The sequence below is a fragment of the Falco peregrinus genome, chromosome 14 (genome assembly GCF_023634155.1).
Source record: "Falco peregrinus isolate bFalPer1 chromosome 14, bFalPer1.pri, whole genome shotgun sequence".
Taxonomy (NCBI): domain Eukaryota; kingdom Metazoa; phylum Chordata; class Aves; order Falconiformes; family Falconidae; genus Falco; species Falco peregrinus.
This window is the reverse complement of record NC_073734.1, coordinates 1,180,766-1,199,645: the sequence shown is the minus strand read 5'-3', so window position 1 is coordinate 1,199,645 and position 18,880 is coordinate 1,180,766. Positions and strand designations below refer to the sequence as shown.

Sequence of the window (18,880 nt, the reverse complement as noted above, 5' to 3'; positions counted from 1 at the left end):
CCACAACAACAACAAAAGCTCTCCAGGCACAACCCCTGGAGATCCCTGCAGCAAAGTGATGGACAGCCCCACCACCACAGCAAAAATCCCAGGGCCAGGAGCACAGCGCTGAGCCAGGATTCCCTTGGGAGCAACTTTTTAAATCAACCCTTTCCTTCCACAGCTCTAACAACTGCAGCTGGTGGCCAGGAAGGCGGTTTGTTAACACGAGCCCTGGTTAATTACTGTAGGTGGCATTTGCCAAGTAAACCCTGCGCAATTACCGTATCAATAAAAAGCTGTTTCATGGCCTTTGTATCTGTCAGCTTGGAGAAGTAAGGAATGGCTCGAAGCAGCTGGGTTAGTGATCTCAGCACCCTCCAGAACGGGAGCCTGGCTGCTGGGGACCACGGGCCTCGCACCTCCTTCCTCTTAGATGGGGAAAACCAGAGCGTTCCCTGGATGGAAATCTGACAGGGACCTCCCACTCCTGAAAAACACCTCAAGCAGCACCACACGGACGGAGAGGAAGGACAAGGTAACCTGAACCACGGAGCTTGCTGCAAGCATTCCCTGCCCCGTGCCAGCACAGCAAGGCCATCACCTCTGTAAGGGCAAAGGCGGCATAACTCGGTGGGTCAGTGATAACCGCTCCCAGAAAAAGACCTGACAGCACTTCTGTCAGCCGGGAGGAGCATAAAGCTTGTCTAGCAGGCTGCTCGCACTCTGACTTCTGGGGAGGGTGCTCACCCTGCTGAGGACAGCGAGCCCTGTAACACGCGACCCAGATGAAGCATAGACTTGAGCCACGAGGTGACGATTCCCACGCAGGGACAGCAGCACACGTGTGGCACGTTCACAGACACCCTGCGCTCAGCAGGGCTCAGCCACTACGGTCTGGCAGCGCCTGGAGAGCGGGAGGTGACCCAGGGGCAGGGAGCACGTTTCACTCAGCTCCTACCGCCTCAGGAGCCCGATGGTGCATCCACGTAATAAAGGCTCATCCTGGAGGTCTATAGGGGCTTAGTGCTTGTCCACCAAAGCTCTTCTGCTGTGTACCTCTCTGCCTTTACAAACACCTTGCAGCACAACGAATGCATGGTATGAAAGCTCGCTGCTTGGCTGCTCTGGGATCAGCGGTCGGAGCCAGGCGCGCTAAGCCCTGGCTCTGCACAGACCAGCTGGGAGCCACAGGGACAGCAGGAAGGTGCTGGCACTGCCCTGCTGACCACCGGCTCTTCCTAGGAATTCCGTGGGAACCAACTGGGCTGGAAGAGTATTTGTGCCTCGCCTTTGCTGTGGGTAGCAGGAGGAGGAGAAAGGAGCTGTACCTGAGATGTCGCAGCAGACTGTTGATACACTCTGGCTTCTCGGGGTTTGAAGATCACGTAAATTTCAACTGAAGAATTTGGCCAGACATCTCCCTCCTAAGACAGGAGACAACAAACCATTTACCTTCAAACGTTACGTTTCTTGTTTTCACCCACAGCCCTGTAAGCCTTTATTTAGAGCATCAATGATGAGCAAGGAGCAAACAACACTTACAAAATGTGTAAGACTTTGGAAGCAGCTGTGAAAAAAATTAAGTCCCTTACCTTAACTAGCACCCGGTAAAGGCTTGCCTTTTTTTTTTTTTTTTTTTAATTAGGGCTATAATAAAGGAACTAAACTGGCTGGCTTCGGCATATCAAGGATCTCTTCAGAAGTGCCAGCTGACCTAAAGAAAAGATACGGTTTCCCTCCAAACCTTCCCTTATATCCCCGTGTCACTACAGCCATGTGAACACGTCTTCTCAGATCAGAAGAGATTCAGCAAGTCAAATGGATTTTTCCATTCTCAGTTACAAAGATAGAAAGAAAGAAAACCATGCCTGCCTTCATCATTGCAGAAGAGATCTGTAAACCAGCTCACAAACAAAGGCAAGGTCCCGTCAGGGCTGGCTACCCCGGCCAGGGCTCACTGTCCAAGCCTCCCTCTGCTTGCAGGCAACAACTGGCAGAAGAGGAATATCAGGGCTTTGCAATCTGCTCCAGCTGCCTGCAGGTCTCCACAGGGGGTATGAGACATTGCCCATGACACAAAGCCCTAGTTGTCCTGGCCTCCTCCCGTTCCTGCATCACCGCTGCTGTCGGAAGCGGAACCGGAGCTGGGTCAGTGCCCACGTGGCATTTCTCTGACACGAGAATGTGATCCTGGCTCAAAATAACCCAAACCGAACACCAAAATGGTGAACTTCCGCTGCACAAAAAAAATCCAGCTTCAGCAAGAACCTGGGAGAACCCTGCAAGCGTAAATCTTCAAACAGCGAGGGAGTGGCGATGGGTCCCTGCAGGTGTTATTCCCAGCGGCCGAGGCCCCAGCGGGATGATTTGCCCAACACCACCGAGACCACGGTGATTGCTGCAGTGTTGCTGGCATCTCTCTGTACGCTGTATAACTCACCAGATGTCCTGCCATGCTCCAGGAAGCCAGTCAGTGGTGCAGTAAGATCCTGGTAAGGGACATATCTCCCTACACCCAGGGTGCTGCTGGATCCCAAGGCACAGTCAGATGAGACTGCTCTAAGGCATCAGAGGAGACAAGCCTACGGACGAGCAACACAACCCATCCATTCATATGCACCCGCACAGCTCTCTGCAACAATCCTAACGCAGCATTATTGATGGAGCCTTGCACTCATATCCTCACTCCCAAGAAAACCTGCAGCAGCAGTTAACAGACTCAAACCTCTTGAGCTTCTGACATGAAATCACCATTCTCCAGGATTCAACGTATTTGGACAGAAACTTCAGGCAGTACGTCCACAATCAGCTTCCCTGTATTGTCAGTGAAGCTGCACGCCAGACTGTTTGACTCAAAGGGAGAGGGCAAGAAGAAATCATCAGTTACACATTATTCTACTATTCTGTGGCTAAAAAAAAATTGTGAAGGACATGACTGTTTTGGGAAACCTTTGTCATTTCTCCCTTCATTACTGCTGTATGTCAGACCATAAAACTGGAAAATATTGTGACCTATTTCTCCTGGGAAATGAAAATAGGCTGTTGGAAAGGTTCCTCACATTCCTGCTACCCCACGGGGAAGAAAGAATTGCTGGTTAAAAGGATACACTTCACTACTCACCCTTGCGGGCTACTGCTACATAGGCGTACCAGCCCTAGGACACGGCAGGAGCCAGCGGTCTGCCGCGGCTAGCATATTCTCCGTAAGATGGCAGTTGAGTCAGATCATGGAAAACTACCGTGGATGCTTGCCAGGACAGAAATGCAACTATGCAGTGCTGTGAACACGATATTGCAACACTTCTGGCTTAATGTCAGCCTCAGGCAGGCTGCAGCTGGCAGGTGGCATAAAATACAGACGGTGGATGTATGATGATCCAGCACAAAAACTCCTGCTGTTGTGCCCTGGCTTTGCTACAGCATATGCCAACGTGATACCCGAGGGGACGGCACACCATGACTCACCGCTACAGAAGTGACCTCAGTAAGGAGACCAACCATAAATAGATGCAGATCCTATTTCCCCTCCCTCAGCCCCTAAATAATGCAAATCTCCTCAGCCTCCACCAGCCTGAAAAGGAAAAAGCTGGTCTTGGAAAGCGGGGCACCACCAACTGTCGGCCTGCTTTGTTTGGTGGAGGGAGAAGGTGATCCATGGAAAGGAAATCACTGCTCAAAGCACACCAAAACCCCCAAAGGCAGAGCTGGCAACACAAGTACTGAAGTGACTCCCCAAAGTGCATCCTGTTAGTTCAGGGCACTCAGGGAAAAGGCAGCGCCAAAGCCAGTATCTGCCCCTTCCCATCAATAACCGAACCCACAGCGAGCGGAGGGATGGACCATAGCTCCCACTGGAGATGGCGCCTTCTGCCAAAAACCAAAGTGCTCTGCAGTCCCCTCTCATTTGGATGGGGACCAGCTGGGCACCTCAGCTGAGGTGGACGTTTGCAGGAACAAATATCGCTGTTATCTCCTGGCCCAACCTCTGCACCAACAGCAGTAGCACTTGCGTAACCTGCACATCTTGAAGACCACCTCCATCGGCTCAGAGCTGACACGTGGCACTGAGGAGTCGCTACCAGGCAATGACAAGACAGTGATGACTTGTCAAGGTAAGAGCAATGATTACAAATCCTTTTCCTCCCTTTCCTCTGGTTTCCATTTCCAAGGAGTCAGCTCCCACGTGTCTGTACTGTGACTTACAGCTAAGCTGTGGTGGGGAAGGTGCAGCAAAAAGCAAGGACTTTGTCCTTTGAGAGCCACCTGGGCTTCTACCACAGATGCTTCTGCTGACATACCATGCGTCTTTGCAAAAATAAATCAACTTTGAGACGCACTCAGGAAGTCAGAGTTACAGAACAGCTTGTTTCCCACAGGCTTGGACGGCTGCTCAAAACGTTCATGGTCACAGGCTGACTGCAAAACCGCTCCTCCTCTTTTCTCTTATTATTTTCATCAGCAAGTTAACCTTATACAGGCTGAAACAGCCTGCTGCAGCTTCCACTGAGAGCAACCCCTGGCAGCTAACGGCCCGCTTACACAGCAAAGCTGCTGCACAAACCCTGCAAAGCCACCCTGCCCAGAGAGCCTTTCCAAGGCTATCGTCCCTCCAGCGGCCTCCTAACCTCCAGCCACTTGTTCCAAGGGTTTGATTCTTTCTATAGGGTGCTCCCAGGCACCACAGGTGATAGGTGAGAAGAGCAGCCGCCGCTTTTGGCCAGAAGGTCCGAGGCAGCAAGGTCCCAGCTCTGGTGGGGCCCCTCCAGCAGATTTACACGGCGCTGCAAGAAGGGTCTCTGTCCACGCTACAAGTTACGGGACTCTCACCGGGGAGAAGGTTGTGGAAGTCAGCAGCAGTGGATTTTTAGATCTTACATTTGATAGGAAAAAAGACTAACATTTGATGTGAAGACACCCGTACGCCAGGGGGGAAGACAGACATCAGCAAAACTATGAATGTGAAACCCATTGTTCCATAAATCATGGAATTAATGGAAATCTAAAGACTGATAATGCTGAACCAGCCAGGAGGGGAACGACTCCTGTAGTATCCCACTTACACCCAGTCCTAAGCCAACTGTAACATCAACACAGCCATTCAGGAAAGGTTTCCACTCGAGACTTGAGGCCAGGCTACACTCTGGGTCCGTACAGCGCTACACGGAGCACCAGGACTCAGCGGGCAGCCAGGCTGCTGGACCTCACCCTAATGCACTTCAGGAGCCCAAGAGCAGGTTAAGCTCGTTATGGAGACCTAGCCCAGTTGTAATGAAGCAGGAGCCCTGGGACATGCTCCAAAACCAGCTGGCACAGCTCAGGCGATCGGCTCCCGCTCTCTGCAATACCCCCGCTGCTCTGACACAGGCTCTTGGTCCCATCATGCTGCTCTCAGCTGCAGTGGTGTGAAACTGCAGCTGTGCTCACATGGGGGGCTCTCAGCCTCATTCGGGCTATAGGAGTAACCAAGAAGAGAACAAGATCCCCTTCCTTAAAAAAAAAATAATCGTTTCACCTACTACAAAAGAAAGAAGAGGCTCAGATTATTCTAGCGTTTGCAACAGGATGAGAAGGGATTTTGCATTGCTCAGGCAGCAGGCATTCTTCATCTCAGACCATGCAAATACTCAGTCAGGGCTCTGTTTCGTTGAAGGACATGAGGTTTTGATTGCGCAAACACAAAAGCAAAAAGTTTTCTCCAAGTCTGCAATGAAACTCAAAAAGTTCGTTTAAAGCTGCCAGCCTTGCGTGCAGGCTCACAGACGATGCTGGGAGGGAGAGTCACACATGGTATAAATCCAGATTATATGAAGGGATTGGTCTTTCCGTGATTAAACGGGCTGAACTTGGCCTCCTTTCCATAGAGGACCTTTTCATTCTTCAATAGGTGAACTAATGCCCATGGTTAATCCCCATACGCTACGTGTAAGGCCTGCCCTTATATATAATAATCAGTACCCCTGAACACTGTAAGGACACTTATGAAGTGCCCTTAATTTATAGCCCTTGCAGCAGAGCTCAGCTTTAGGCAGGCTCTCGCCGCCTGCCAGGAGCTCACTGTTTAGAAACGCTTTTTGCAACAACCTCTCCCAGCCTCACTAGAAACCTCATGTCTTCCCTCTCGGCACATCAAGACGCTGACGCGGGTATCTGCCAAGTGACCTCATTCAGGGAGGAGGAGGAGGAGGAAGAGAGGTTCTCAGCTATCACTTACCACCGGCTCAATGGCAAAAATATCACTGGAGAAAAGCATAGAGTCTTCTCGCACCTTTGCCCTCTGGTTCTGGAAGGCACGGGAGAGAAGGGAAAGGCGTTCTTGGAGCACGGGGTCCACTGCGCGCTGCTTGAGAAAAGAATCCCTCTCATTCTCCTCCTGCTTCTGCAGCCTGCGACAGCGCCTGCAGCCATGGGGAGACACAAACCAAGCAGATCATTTAATAAACAACATATTTGCAGAGACTGTCGCGTAAGCGCAGGAGCAGCCACGCACGGGGGGAGGAACAGCAGGAGCAGCTCAGCAAGGGGCTGACCCCAAGCCACGGGGTCCCAAGCAGATCAGGTTATCACTTGTTCGCTGGCACGGCAGGTAGTTTTACGCCACACTCACGAGCTAAGAGGAGGTTTTTGAAAGCTAGCAGCCCTCAGGAGAGCCTCCTGGCTCAAAGCTACTGCCACGACTAATGGACAACCCACCAACACCCTCAGATGGCTTTTCCTCCCGTAGAGGTGCTGGGGGAGATGGATGAAGATGAAGGAGCACACACTGCAGTGCTTCGCTGGCAAGGGGAGAGCAGCTGGGATTCAGCTGCAGGTTACCAGCATCACTCTTTTTTACCTTCCCTTTTGGACTGGCAGGGATAAGCAAACTAGATCTGCTCCACTGCCTACACTGCCATCCAGCAGAGGACCCCAGAGCATTTGAAAAGCCAACTCACGGACTTTCAGGCATTGCATCACTTCAGTGAAATTAATGGGTTTATATGCATGAAGACAGAGGCCCCGAGAGGTGAAGGGACTTTGCCTAGCATCACCCAATAACGAAGGCAGGACCAGCATCTCTGAATGCAAACCCTTACATCCAGCCTTGAACCACTTCAACATTTTTCTCTTTTTGGCCTTCTCCACAGAGCTTTGACACAGGTCACCTCTCCCTCACTCGGTAGTTGTAGCAGCAATCATTCTAGTGTTTAAAGCTCGCAACCGAGAGGTGAGAAGGGAGCACTGCTGCAGAGCACTTGCTTCCCAGCTGGCACGTGGATGTGCCCCCTTCACGCTCCAGTCCCCTGGCCACCAAGGACCAGCAGGTGACTACTCGAGGGGGATGAGGGGAAGGCTCCATACACAGCACATCAGGGCAACGTGGTATAAACAGGACCGCAATCACCACCCAGCTAAATTCCAATACATTTAGAAAGGAAACACAGCCATGGACATTACTAGCAGCACGCAGACAGAGCCTCGGGCAAATGCTGTCACCAGTGCCAAAAATACTTTCTTTGGCTTGCTCCCTGTGGAGTGTCATGAGAAATGTTTTTCCACGGCTGACCTACAGCGCTGTGCATGAGGGGGGCTTCCAGGCACCAAGATGAGCAACCCTCAACTAAGCCTTCATCAACAGACAATAATTCCATTGTTGAATCCCAGAAAGTCCTGCAGGAGGGAGACAGAGCAAACCCCTGGGTAGACCTTGTGATGATCCAGGTCTTTTGGGGTGACAGCCAAGCGCAGGGTGCTGAACTGCCTCCTCCCATTGTAAAAGTCCTCTCTGCTCTGACATCTCAAAAGCTTCTGCTACAGCAGGACAGTGGCCTCGGAGCGATGACCACCCCTAAGACTGCAAGTAAGGAAGAACAAAGCACTCTGCTCAGAGTACAGAACACGAGCTGGCATAAGATCAAGTGCCATTGGAAAAAAATGGGTTGAAGTTAACTGTGGGGAAACCTGGTTGCTTCTGAGGGGAGAGAGGATCACTCAGGGTCCCATCTGAGATAGGCAGGTGGGAAGAGATGCTAAAAGAATGGCGCAGGGACGTACTAAGAGAAGGTCATGAGACTTTTTCTGTTAACACACTGATCTTGCACAGAAGTCACACACTGCGCAATTAAAAACAGAGAAGAGTGGAAAACTAGTTTTGGCCTTCAAGGCATTTCTGACCTAATTACACTGAACTTTATTTGCTCAGAAGCCCTCAAAAAGTTCTCCAGCTGAAGGCAGTTTCCTGACCAGCTCTGGGTTCAGACTAACTCCTATACACCTACAGCCATTCAACTCTGAGAAGGCACACAAGGACTCCCTAAATCACCCCAGCTTCTAAGTGTCTTTTCCAGTGCATCCCCTTGGGCTAGAAGTGTTTCCCTGCTGCCCCAAACGGAATTTCAAAGCTTCAGAGACACCCTGTGGAGAGCCTGCCCCACCTCTCAGCACCACGAAGACACAGGTGCTGACGCCCCAAGGCACTTCCAAGTCCTGTGCTGCCCTGCCTTCCCCGCAGAACCCTCCACCTCCGAACTCTCCGAGCCCCGGAGAAGGGGCAGGGATACCTCGCTGTGCTGGAAGCCGGGACAGCGCAAGGCAATTCAGCATCCTACAGCCGGATGGCCTCAACGTTCGGGGCCAGCAAAGCACCCTGCCCTGCGCACTACTGGACAAGAAGGCTGAAGAAGGTTGCCATCTTATCAAAGCTGGAGGGGAAGAAACTGCAGTGAATATCACAGCAGGTACGCTGCCTGCAGCTGTTAGGTGCTACCGCTCAACGCAGTCCCAGGTAAGGAGCGCCGACACCTTCCTCAGCCTCACAGACCCTCTGCGAGCCCAGGGACCTGGCCTCACTGACTTAGGGCTCCCACAGATGGGAATTTGCTCTCCGAGGAAATGCAACCTTTCCTCCCCAAAACATGAGCTGGAACATGGATGGAACCGGAATGGGAAGCACTGAGCTCCATTACCCTGAAGCCCAGGGGGGGACACCCTGGTGTCGTGGATGGTTTACTTGTCCTACGCCATTCAAAAAAGCACCAACATCCCTCTGAGGCCGTACGTTAGTTTTACCCTTGGGCAGCGTGTCTTACTTAAATGAATCTTCCCAATGAACCTCAGCTTCTCCTGATCCTCCTCTTCTTGACTAACAAAAGCCTTCCACTGGAGTGGGCTATGACTTTACTCCGATTGTGGATGACCACGGATCTGTGGTTTGACAGCGTGATGTAGGTCTTCCCAGCTGTCAAGGAGTTCCTGTCTAGCCTGATGTTGACATCTTCAACTACTGCAAAATGAACTCCACGAAAACTATCATGATCTCGCTGTCTAAACCCATGGCCAGGTGGGTCTTGAAATAATGGGTATAGTTCTGATCTTAAAAACCAGGCTGAAGCCTTTGAAATTTCTGCCCTTCTCCGAAGTACAGAGCAGCTTCTATACGAAGACTGAACAGGATTCCTCAACCTAGAAACCACACAGGAGATAGGTAGGTTTGTAGAAGTATGAATGGCCTGGGAAAAAGTGAACAAGGAAAAAATTGTCACAATTTGTTGTAAAACAGGAACCCGAGGGCCTGAAATGGTATTAGTTAAAATGAGAGAAAAGTAGTTCTAGTACTTTTCCTAGGAATATTCCTTCCTTTGGAACGTACTGCCATAGGTGCCTACAGGCGCTCATCGCTATAAATCCACAAAGCAACTGGACAAAGGCTTGGAAGGTAAAACCATCAGAAGCGATTAAACAAAGACGTGAATAAAGCCTCCAGCACAGAAAAATGCTGCCTCCAAGGCCCACGAGGGAGAAAGCATATGCACTGCCTGCTTCTACACGCTTTGCTAAGCATCCCCTACCGCTGCTCTCCTGGAGAGCACTTACACTCCCGGCTGCAGGCACCGAGGACGCTTCTGAAGGCTGGAGGGCTTTGCCGGAGCACCTTCTACCACAGAGAGAAGGATCTGGCATCGTGCTGACTGTGTAAACCCACAAACCTCCCGGTACAGACGAGAGCGTGCAGACGCCAGCGAGTCAGGAGGGAGCAGCAGGTCTTTCTGCCAGGCAGATAAACTGACACAGCAGAGCTGTCAGGGTTGGCCCAGGGCAGCTGCAGGCTTCATGGCCTGGGTGCCAAATTAGATGTGACATTTATTTAAGACTCTTGATGGTTTAATATATAAGTCTGGAGGAAAAGAAAAAAACAACAACAAAACAATCTCTGTACTGTACCAGCAATGTAGCCCTAGGTATTTCACCTGATGGGGTAATGTCCGTGGGTCTGTGCTTTGGGATGCTTTGCTGCCATGAAAGCACATTTACTGAATCCAGACGTACCTGCCCTATCGTTACTTACACAACACGATGATCTTATTACAGGCTGTCAGCTCTCTCATTCTTACATGCTTTTGACGTATTTCCCAGAGACAGCAGGACACAGCTCACTCTGCAACCTGAACAAAGCAACACCTGAACTTGAAATTAAAAGAGAGGCTTCTTACACAGCAGTAGAGCAGGTGCTTTGGGCTGTGCACTCCTGAGCGATGCTCTCTGAGACAGCGGGAACACCACCGTGTTTTATTCCAGCATCCATCTGCATGGCTATGGCCACCGGTATCTCAGCACATCATGGTAACTTTTAACTATCTGAAAGTAAGAAACCCAGCACTGGGTCATCCTCTGGGGGGCCTGTTGTGCAGGAGGAGAGGGAATTTACAGAAGAGCTAAAATATCTTTCCGAATATTAAGCAAACCCTTGAACAAGATTTCAAAACAAATTTCAGGTTTTATGAAGAATGCGTTCCCAGCATTCAACAGCCAGTACCTTCCTCCATCGATTACTGCTCTAAATATTAGGAAGCTGGTAGCCAGATGGATTAGACTGAAGAGAAACAAAACAGCACTCTGCTGCCTTTCATCCTCACCGTAATATTCTCCCTCTATCCCTGTAACTCCCTCCTCGCTGAATTTGGATTTTAAACCTTTTTAGGAGTGCATGACAGTCAGGTTCAGAATATTTGGGTAACAGGGAAAGCAAGTTTAAGTTAATTTGCCCAGTTTGTCAGAAAACTATGCCTGGCTCTCACCTCTTCTAAAAGAGACAGGTCCTGCTGCTTTTTCACTGAAAATACAAGCAAGCAACGAAAGCCGAGCTCTTCACTCAGAAGTGTCATTGTACCTCCACATCGACCCTTTGAGCAGTTCTTTTGCTCCTGCTACTATCACGATACCCAGCTGCCTCACCATCACCAGCATATTCTGGTTTTTCAAACAGCATGCAAAGGTCTGCTGGTACCACTTCACCACCGGAGAAGGGAGTCACTTCACCAGGCTAACGATCTCTGGAAAGCGAGAGGAGTCCCCTGCGGCTGGATCCAGCCCTCCCCACCATATGCTTTTGGCTGCACCTCCCACAGAGCTACCTCGGTCAGAGTCAGGAGCGCTGCTCTGAGCTGTTTTGCTGTCAGGAAGCTAATGGCATCACCTACAAAGTGTGCTGGGTCTCTGACAAAGGCCACCTGTCAGTCCCCACGCTCCTATTTCCAGCACTAGAGCAAAACACAGGGCAGTGACAGTCATTTTTAAGTGCTTCTCTGAGGCAGTGCTCATGAGCTACCTTCAGACATCATTAAAACCATCGTGCTAGTTACTCCAGCCCTAGGAGCAGCTTGTTTATAAACCTCACCATTAAATAACTGCTGCCAGCACAGGGGTTTCTACAGGACCATTGCCCAGGCTACAACAAAGCTCAGGGCACCCTAATCATCACTGCTGCCACAGCTGATGCTGTCAACAGCTAAAGCCCCCAGCAAAGCCCCCTCTGAGCCCATGCAGCCCATCGCAAGGAAAGGATCTGCTACCCCAGAGCACTGCAAGCCACCGTGAGACAACAGATGGGCAGGAAAAGGGAGATGGAGAGCAATGACCAGCCACAGCGTCTACGGGACAGGTCGCAGGCTCTTCAGACGGCTCTCCTGCACTTAGGAGTCACCTTGCTTTCCACCAGGCTCCTTGTTGTGCATCCTCCTGTAATGGAGCACCCAAAGGATTCCCCATTACCTCCTCCGCACCGTGCTTAGGAAGGGCTGTTGGCTTTCTTACGGGATGGAATACTCCAGCGCAGGAATATCTGGGAGCCAGCACAGAGCCTTTGTGCTGCCCAGTGTGACGGAGCCTCGCAGAATGGACTGAAAGGACAATGAAACTGTTGGATAACACAAGACAGCGCTGCCGCACATCCAGGATGCCGTGGGCTATATATAATCATTATTGGTACTACAGCCATGATACGCTGGGGTTGCTGATCACTGAAACATTGCTTTTGGCCCACGGGGAAAGACAGGGCAGGAACCTTCCTTCTGATTGCCTGGCAAAGACATGCTTAATACGCCACTTCATAAATCAATCACCCTTCAAGCTACTCTTCTGCTTCTCAGCAAACGCTGATTGATCCACCAGGAAAGGAGACTAATGAATGGTCAGTTCTGCCCCGAAACGCATCCAGGGTTCATGGCACCTAAGAACATACTAGTGATTTCCACTGATGATAGAAGAGACAAGCTGCAGTCCAGGATGCCCTGCAAAGAGATGAAAACTACATTCTCCCAGAAATCCTTCACAGGCTAAGAACGGGATAGGCGGCGTCACATGGAAGTCTGCTTCTGGGGATGAACAAAAGAGCCAAAAGGAGACTTTTAACTCCAAATAACCCTCCGAGCACCCACCCCCAAGCCGTGCTCATGCAGTCAACGCCACGGGTTGCTTTAGCAGCATTGTTGTCAGAAGGGGTGTTACATAGTTTGGGAGATATAAAGCCATGACTAACAAAAAAAAAAAACGATCAAGCAAATGAAGCACAAACTTAATTCCTCTTCTTCTACCCTCAAAGCGACAGACCATCGGCTTTGAAACAGAAGGCCCTAGAGAGGGGCGAAGGCCATACTCTGTTTGCAAGAAATTTAACAACCTTATCTAAAACAGTATATATAAAGAAAAATCATTGTTACAGGCAGTTGTGGAAAAGGGGAACAAAGACAGGAAACAGTTGTTAACTGTTAGCTGATCTGACATAAAGGAACACTTTGGAGAGCAATTATACTCACCCATCAATCTAATTGATTTGAACCATAAAAGCCTATATAACCAATTATTTGTATAACGTATTAGTTACCAATCCTCAGTCCGTTGCAGCACTGCTACGATTAAGATGCAAAGTCAACATATAATTGCATCAACTCCTATTTACACCTTTTTTTGCCTACAGTATATGCCACCCTGCACTCGCTTTGAAGCAGACGTACAAGAACATAAAAGTCCAACAGAAACTAGCCAATCCTGCTGGGAATTCTCACAAGTGAAGGAAGAAAAGCACAACATGCACCCACGACCTGAGGCAAGCAGAAAGGAAAATCCCTTTGCAAAGTTCTTAAATGCCTGGCAGTCCAAGGAAAAGCTGGAGCAGCCTCTTGTAATAACCACGGCGTCAGAGCCTGGCTTACACCTTAGGATAACACAGGAAACAAGATCTTTAAAAATCACCAAACAAAACAAGTTTGTCTGCATCTGCTAGCACTAAACACAAACGGAAATAATTACATCAGTTCACGCACTACAGTAAAGCTTTGGAGCCAAGAGAGGCTGCTGCTTAGGGAAGCAGAAGGTTTCCCCACCTCCCAGCACTGGTAAGAAGCCACTACCAGCCTGCCTGGTGTTGAAGGATCGGAGAATTGCGCGGCGATGAAGAGCTACAGACCTGACCAGCAGTGGCACACAGCGGTGGCCACCAGAAGCTATGGGGCTGTTGCCGTGAATTTAGCTCGATAGGAACCGAACACACTGCGACATCAGAGCCGCTGTGAACGCTCACACCAGACCAAGGTTAAAACCAGAAATGGTTTTGGCATTCCCACCCTGGTACCCTGCACGACACAGGCACAGCTCAGGTCAAGATGCAGCGAGGCAGAGGGTTTGCTCAGGCAAGTCCTGAGCCTCCTCCGCTCCGGCTGGAGTCGGCACAAACCGCGAGGGCTCAGCAACCTGAGTGATCTCAGGAACGTGAAGCGCAACACAGCAAGGGCTGAACCTCAGCTAAACCCTGCTGCCTATCCACATCCATCCGTGGGTTTGCAGAGAGAAAAGACAAAGAAAAAGGCTTGATCTAGAGGCTAAGTCAATAGGATTTTCATTTTGTTTTCAAACAAGTTCCTGGAAGCTACTGATGGTAGTGCCAGCCTGGCAAGATGACAAGACCTTCGGTAGAAAGGGGGTTCTTAAAGGAAAGAGAAGAGAGGCATGCAGAGGTGGTTGTCTTCTCCAAAGTCTGCACAAAACCACAGACTAATATCACAGCAAGGTAATGTTTTACTCTTGCGAGTAGCTGAGATGCCCAGAGGTGATGGCACATCCGTGCTGCCGTTACTCGTTCAGCCTCAAACATCAACAAACACGTAGGGCTGGGATTTAATGAGCTTCCTGCGTGTGTACAGTGGCCACTAACACACCGCCAAGCCCTTGCAGAGGTGGCCTCATTTACCAACGTAAGCTGATTCAGCTAAGCCCAGCATCAATTTCAGCTGAAGAAAGGGATTCAGCACCCCAACACACCGACATTCCCGGCTGGGAACCCCATGCTGATCTGTGCAGGAGCTGAGCAGTCAGCAACGCCCCTGACAATTCCCCTCGGCCCATTTGCAACGCGATGCAGCCCCTACCACAGTTTCCCACCGCGGCCGAGATGCACAGGCTGTGCTTGCCCTGCTGCCAGCCGAGCACACCCGGTTCTGTAGTTACCGTCATCTTCACCAAACCCAAATGGCTCTAACACACCACACCAAACTCTCTGTCGTGCCACAGGTGACTGAAGAGCTCCACATCAGCTCCCTAATTAATCGTGTTTCATATGCCTTGATTTTTCCTGTGATCTCATGCCTCATTTTCCCCCATTTGTGATGAAACCTCGGTGCTTTCTCAAGCTGGCGGTTATCACTCACAGCTCCAGAGGCTGCTGCAGCACAGAGAAGCTGCCTGTGGTTAGGCCGAGAAGGGCAGAGGCACCTCAGGGCAGTGGCTCAGGCCATCCTGCGTAGGGCAGAAGACCCAGATCCTCTTCTGACATCCCCTGCCACCCTGAGCATTGCTGCCGCACTAAATACAGTGATCCCCAGCCAGTTCTTCCAGATCTACCCAAGAAATTCTTTTGTTATTATTTTTTATGCTTACGTTGCCCTAAGGAGATCTTGTCTATCGTGCAAGTGTTGGTGCTGGCTTAGAGGAAGGGGAAGATCTGAGGCCAGCTCATCACGCTTACTGACCAACCCAAACCACACATCCCAGTAGCTCTCCGGTGCTCAGTACCAAACCCCCCTGCAGCAGCCCCCTGAGTGCGGGCAGCCTAAGCAGCAGCTGCTGGCCAGCCTTCGGGACTGGGGGGCTGGTGGGAGCCTGCCAGGGAGGAGACGGCTCCGGCAGGGCTTGCTTCTCCACGCTGCAGGCTGGAATCACCACCCCTGACGCGTTTGACAAACACACAGATGTGGTGCTTCGGGACACAGTTTAGTGGTGGGCTTGGCAATCCGGGGTTAAGTTGGACTTGGTCATCTTCAAGGTCTTTTCCAACCTCCATCATTCTATGATTCTACGAGGCTGCTGGCATTTGCCCCACGCCTAGCAAGCAGCAATGGGGAGGAAACGGTGCTGGGGACCCCCTGCTTCCAGGGCCAGGCAGCAAAGCTCAGCGGCGGGGGAACAAGGCAGCCAGACCCCTCCCTGACCCAGGGCAAGGCAAGCTCTGCTCCACATCCAGCTCCCAGCGTGCTGCACTGAAGAAGCCTATTTAGCTGCTCCCTCCTGCCATATAGGAATAACCTGAATCTGGCACAGAGCAAGTTTTGCTGCCCAGGGCTCAGGAGGGGAGACATGACTTCACCCACTTCCTACGGGGACAGGAACTGAGCCAGCGCAGGAAAACTCACTCTGATTAACAACCACGGAGCCAGAATCAGACCCTGCTCGCACTTTCTACCTGCCCTTGAAGTAAGCAATTGAGGAGCCGAGGCTGAACTCTCCCATCTGTGCCCTGGGTGTGCAGAACCACAAAGGATGCTCTGAGCCTGGGTCTGCCATCCACAGCAAACAAGCCAAGATTTGCTTTAGCACAGCTCCTGCTCAGCAGCTGTCAGCCCTCCTGCAAGCTGTGTGGGAAGTTGAGGGAAAACAGGGTATTCATCTGCCAAACACCTAGACGGTTCCTCAGCAGGCTTTTAGCACAAGGCTGGAGGCTTCCAGCAGGACTAAAACCACCGAGAACTACTCCTGAGCCACACACGTTACCTCTCTTCTGGGGAAACCGCTTTTTGGGGCTCTGAACCAAGGGGAGACAGAAGAGTAATGGAATAGGCAGTTCTGCTTGAGGGCTGCCTCCTCTTGGGTGTGCTGTCTCCTAAAATACTCCTATGGGTATGGGTTCTGATCTCCCCCCTCAAAGAGGGTGAGATCCTGCCCCAGGCTTTTGCTTCTGCATTAGACTCACAGAGCTACTGAAAGAGAGCCATCCGCATCACTACTTTTATTACTGACAGCAATAAAAGCATCTCAATACATAGCGTCCGTCGGCCACGCACAAGCTCAGTGGTGCTTTGCTAATTACTGAAGTTTTCTGTGCTGACAAAGAGATGCCAAGGGATGCAGCAACCGATGGGGAAAAACTGCACAGAGGAATTTCAATACCGCACCACAGATCCCCTGGGCTAGAAGCGTGTTGTAGTGCCTTGCCACAAGGGCCAGTGGGCACTGGAGGCACCCACATACAGGCACAGGATCTGGTCCTACACCTTGAAGACCACCCATCATACTATACTAGTACTCGTTGGAGACAGGAGCCTAATGTGAGTCAGCATTTAGGGAGCTCTGAGTAGAGAAGCAATTCTCCTTCCACAACTCCAAGCATCTCGCCAGCACCTCCTGTCTCTGGCAGCCTTCTTCACCTGCATGGAGCACCTGCCGTAGACGTTATTGTTTTGGATGGCATTGGACTGGTGGATTTGCTTTGCACCTCTGGCACACCTCTGGGAACCCGTCATGCATCTCCTCAGCCACGTGTCCCTGAGCAAAGCTCACCTTCCCACACCAAGCTGGTGCTACGCTGCCAGGTTGCAATAAATGTTGTTACTGCAGCAAACTGGGTTTGGTGTACAATCAGCAGCACTCAGGGCAAGCAGCTTGGGCATCATCTCACTTGAGCAGGACTTGACAGCTGAAAGAATATCGAAACTTTATGAATACTGGATTGGTTGAGACTAGGACTTACCTCCATAAACTTATTTTCCCACATCCACACGGTCCACACAGGGTGGGCTGAACGTCATCTGGGAAAGGCCAAGTGACCGACAGGACTTTCAGTGGTATTGAAACCTTTTCCAAAGCTGTACGAGTGCTTCGCACGCAGGTTTCAGAAACCCTTTCAAGTACCATAATCTGATGTTAAGGTGCTGGACAGGGATATGCTGGAGCCCAGAACATCCCAAGTCACCCTCATTTCAGTACGAGCTGGGATTTTTCACACCCAGACACATGTACACAGGCGAAAAGGAGGAGTTTAGGCATGTAAAGCACTGAAGGACAAGTTTTCATTGTAAATCATTACGCTCATAGCAGCAAACATTTTCTCCACACTCATCCATAAATTTGTAGCAACAGAACCGCCACCACACACACAGTCTATCCAGGGGACAGTACCTGTGCTCCTAACCAGCCCAAAAGACACACAATTTAAATCAACCAAATCATACGCTAAGGGAAAAATTGTGACTTGTTCACATGGAAGAGCTCCATGCTTGCTTAAGCAATGCTAGGGACAGATCTGACCCAGCTTCAGCAGAAATTTAAGCAACGTTCACCTGATCCTGCGTAAGTCACCCTAAGAAGGGTGTGATCCATTGAGAACGACTGCTGCCTGCGAGCAAGTCAGTACTGATACACAGCCAAGCGAGGGAAACGCCTCCCAACACCTTAAACTGCTGTTTTGCTCTTAGCACTTCTGTTTCTTAATAAACACTCCGTTGGTGGCTCTGAAAGAGCAACCCGGCTGCTTTCTGTACGCGCGTCACAGGGAGCCTGCCGTGGTGCCGGACACATTAGCCAGGGCTCGCCACGCGAGGTCAGGGAACGCTGTCTGGTGCTCTGCACTACTCCTGCAATAAACTCTGCACCACACCTCAAAAGACTGATTGATTACACGTTTCTGCTTCACTTTAGCAATTCATCTCAGCAGCCTTTCACTTACCTGTACGCTTCAAAGCTAGAGAGATAATCCCTTCATTATCCCCTTGCTCTCCTTCGCAATTCGTAGTTTATTTCAAAATAACTGCAACATTGTACTGGCAGGCAGGAATGAAATCCTGGGTTCATCTCCCAGGGAGCTGCACGTGTTCCTGGGAAAACACCCATCTCGGAGCCAGCAGAGAGTTTATCCCCGTGGCCTACCCACACAAATGACTTTTGCAAAGATTGACTATGGGGGAACCAGCTGTTTCAGTAAGAACAAGACTCTCAGGTTTTTCAAAGCAAGCCACGAAGATCCTGGCCCTAATTATTCGCTCACTCTGTTCCGTCACAAAGTATAAACCCTACGGCCCTAATCTCCACTGTCACTGCTCATCTGCCCCAGAGAAATTCTAGCCCTCTGAATTTTATCCTATAGATTCTGTATAGGCATACAAATAAGGCACGTTTTTGTGCTTCCCTAGCTGATATTTCAGTCACCCGTCCTAGAAACTGTTACCCAAAACAATAAGCTCCTCTGAGTGAGCATCAACCATTCTCCGTGAATATGTCAATAACTGGAAAACATTAGACAAAGCTGAAATAAGTCGTGAGGCTACATAAGTGTTTGGAAGATACAGGAGCATTTGTAACTTCCACAAACCCAAGACAACTA

The 18,880-nt window shown here is 50.5% G+C and overlaps 1 pseudogene; it reads right to left on the bottom strand.

The window, feature by feature from the left end:
- LOC129785692 (hydrocephalus-inducing protein homolog) overlaps positions 1 to 18,880 on the bottom strand; it is a 67,198-nt pseudogene that overhangs the window by 26,001 nt on the left and 22,317 nt on the right.